The following is a 4,102-nucleotide window of genomic DNA, read 5'->3' as shown; positions in this document are numbered from 1 at the left end:
GCTCGTCTCCCAACTGTCCCCCAGTTCTGGATGAAGCCCATTTGCTACTCTATTCAAACATCTAGTTGTAGAGTTAGATAAGCTAATCATTCTCTAACAGCCTCAGTGAACCCATGAAGCAAAAAAGTTGATGCAGGTTTATTTCTAATGGGCATGCTGCGGGGGACAGGTTGTAGGATAAGTAAGGGGGAAATAGGTGAGATGCAGGTTTGCAATATACATTTTTCAACCTCTTCAAATCCTCTTGACAGCCTGTTGGTGAAATTATTATGGCGTCCTTATGCTGTTATAATTCAGGAAATTAGACGATCAGAGAATAGTTTGTCAGTATACTCCAATTATATGTTTTAAAGTATTTTTAAGTGTAGAAAAGTATATTTACCCAAGTATACCAAGTACATTTAAAAAGTATATTGCCAGTTTACTAACAAGCATACTTCTTGGGACTAAATTGGTATATTCAGGAGTATATGTAAAGTAACCTTTCTTGTGTGGTATTAGTTTACTGGCAATAAACTTTAAGTTTACTCTAAGTTTATGAAAGTACATTTGAAGTCTAATGTAGCTTTTATGGTTTGCTTTTAGTTTACAAGTCATAAATTTCTACTGATGAGTGTCTTTTAATAAGGAAGAACGCGAAAGTGGAATTAAAAAATGTAATTGTGAAGATATTTGTGAAACATTTAGCATGAAAATAAAAGTCTTTTGGCAGTTAGTTTAGTTTTGTCTGAAATTTCAAAATAAAAGACATCCTGTTTCACATAGGATCATCTCAATGCAGCAAATCATTAGATTTTTCATTTTCAGTCAAAAATTTACAAATCTAAAACTAAATCAGAGCTAATTTAGTGACATTTTATTTTACAACCACAAATCCTTGAATTTTTTTTCAATTAAAAAACTGTCAAAAAGCTTCTGATGTCCTTCAACTGTTTGTAAATTAATCTTTTTTTCTTTTTTTTACTTTACTACTTACTTACTTTTACAGTTATACTTTTTAAAAGAGCCACATGTTAAAAAAGAGGAGCTTTATGTATATTATATGTAGCGTTAATCATAAAAAGTAATTACAAAACAATTTTCAACATTAGAACTAAAAGAAAATTCAGGAAATTATTTCATCAAAATCACTTTTCTCTGCATAAGTTCCACTGATTCGTTTCAGCTTCATGATATTTCCCTGAACTTCAACCAGAAGAAGAACAAACTCTTCCATAAAAGACTGAGAGAAGTTTCCTCCCTCATCAGCTGTCGGGTCACAGGTGCTGGGGGGGAAGGTGGAGGGTGGAGCAACAGGCGCCGGTGATGAAGATGAGGAGAGAAAGAGGAGGCTTTGAGTCGTCGGTGATGAGGAGACGGGAAAGTTGCCCCGGCTGCAGCCAGATGCCTGGAACCAGTTGGTGGGGGTGGGCCCACCTGTCTCTGGCTCTCCCCGTCTCCCTCGCCTGTTGTGGGGAGAAGGCGACAGATGGAGTCCAAAAAGATCTGCTCCGGTCTCTGCTCTCCTTCCTCCTCCTCCAGTCTTGAGGCGCCGCGCCAGGGAAACACGGAGACCATGGCTGGCCCCGGCCCTCCATAACTGCAGGGGTCAACTGCTTACAGAGAGGGCTTGACCTGCTGCCTCGTCCTCCCACAAAAACGTTACTGCCCCCCTGTGGATGAAAGCAGGAACTGCACGTCTGCCCTGAGTTTATGGGTTACAAACGAAAATGTTCATTTCTTTGACACATTGTGCTTTAGTTTGAATTTTATCTTATATTGTTATAAGATTACCATCTTACATTTTTTTTGTACTTTATTAGGTTTGTTGCTTTTTTCTAGTTTTGTTAATTGTTTGATTAATCGTCCAAAGAATTAAACTGTAACCAGAAAATCATCTGGTTCTGGAGCTTCAAGAAGAAAGTTAACTCAGTCATGTGAAATATTAGATGATTGAAAATAATAATTCAAAAAACATACTCTAATGATTTTTTTTTTATTATTCTTGTTATTATAGAATTTTCTCATGACATTAACAAAGAAAATTAAGCTTAAAACTGCATTTCTGATGATTTCTTTATTCAAATCGCTGTGAATCAGGAGCAGACAACTAAACTATAATGTCTAAAAGCAGAGATAACCAGTTTTATTTAGTCCGTTTAGTTTTGCAATCAGCTATTGTTCATATTTTATGACCGGCCCAATGAGGAAACTCTTTTTGTGATATTGGGCAATATCAATAAAATCGAATTGAACTAAATTGTCCCGCCCAAATTTCAAATGAGCTATTGCCACTCTGCAGAAACTACGTCCTAGAAAACAACACATTTTTTTATTTTTGGCTTAAAACTGCGTAATAATAATTAAAAGAAAACACTTTTAAAACAGATCAAAGATGATCAGAGTGGAACATAAAATATTCTTTACTACTTACAAATATATAGATGACAGACAAGAATAAACACTTACAGTATCTGGTTGACTTTTTAAATATTTAGCCAAAATTATACAATTACGTAACTTTTATTATTTGTTATTATTTGTATAGTTATATATATTTTGACTCATCTTTGCACAAATAGTATGTGAAATGCTTTACTTGTGTTTGATTCTATGCATTCTGCAAATTGTTTGCATTTCATAACATGTGAAAATCATTTCTAATAATAATATTATACAATATTATGAAAATAAAAACAAGACAAATTGCAAAGTGGGATTTGGTGACATGTCCACTTTAAACAAAACATGATGTCAATGATTATGAAGTTGTCAGAAGTGGAGCCAAAATCCAGGAGACCACGCTTAGTGGCAGAATCTTAAAATATTTAATCAACTAAACATGGCAAAAACCCATGGAATAACATAAGTGGTGGCTAAACAAAACAGATGATGCGACTGAAGGACAATTCAAACAAAACCCCCAAAAATCCCTAATAAAAACCAAACCAAAGTTCGGAATTCTTACAGTACCCCTCTCCAAAGGGGCAGATCCCAGATGCCCAAAAACAAGACACTTGGCAGGAGGGGACATCCATCAAGTAGCAGCTTTCTATTATTACTAATTTATTATTTAACCTTTATTATACCAGGAAATCTCATAGAGATTAGATCTTTTTTTGAAGGGAGACGTGGACCGAAAGACGTTATCACAATAAAATAAATATAGTTAAGCAATAAATGATAGTCTGTCTGTTTCCAAAGGCGCTTTTTTATTCATCCATTTTCACAGATTTTATTAAACAAGAACAATTTATGTAGAATCTTGTTTAAAAAAAAAGAAAGCGGAGTGCTGATTAAGATGTGGGCTTCAAAAATCTGATTTTCTGTAGTTATAAGATGACATTTAGTGCTGCTATCCAAATTTTCAGTTTTAATGTTTCTGTATCTGAAGAGACGGAATCTGATCCCCAAAGAGAGTCAGATTTCTTCTCCACACTCATCGACTTGAGTTTTTTTGCTTTAAACTTTCTGCTTTGTGGTTTGAAAATCAGTTAATGAAAATTATCTTCAGATATTCCCACCACATGAAAAATGAAATGAGTTTTTCACTGGCCCAATGTGAATAAATGAAAACGGAGAAACGGGTAAAAGCTGTCAAACTGTTGGCTATTATCTTGAGCGAGAAAGCTTCTCAATTATTACAGAACATGATATGAATCTAAAGAGACCAATTTTGCCAAATAATCAAGCTATTATCATTCATGACTCAATCACAGAGGAAATGACCAAGTCTCTGCGTGTGCCCGGCAGCAGAGAGCAGAAAGTAGAAAGGGAAGGCATGTACATGTGAACAAATGGATGATAATGAAGCTCAAACCGGTTTGTGTCTCCTGTGGGACTGTTTTTCCTTTTGTCACCAGAGATACAGGCTTTCTGCCACATTCCCTGACTCTGATTGAGGGCAAATTAAATCTATTTTTTCCATCAATAAAATAAAAAGGAAAGGGAAGAAAAAGGCCTGCCAACATTTGTTCTGGAGGTGCAAGTGCAAAGAAAATCATATCAAGATCCCGGGATTTAGAGCTGGTGTTTCTTTAAGTCTCCTCCGCGCGGCGAGCTGCACGAGGGTTTTATCTCCGTGGAAAATGTTCTGTTTCTGTCGGTCCATTTCTGTTTCCAC

This window comes from Oryzias melastigma, linkage group LG8 (assembly GCF_002922805.2).
Source record: "Oryzias melastigma strain HK-1 linkage group LG8, ASM292280v2, whole genome shotgun sequence".
Classification (NCBI taxonomy): Eukaryota; Metazoa; Chordata; class Actinopteri; order Beloniformes; family Adrianichthyidae; genus Oryzias; species Oryzias melastigma.
This window is presented reverse-complemented; position numbering follows the sequence as displayed.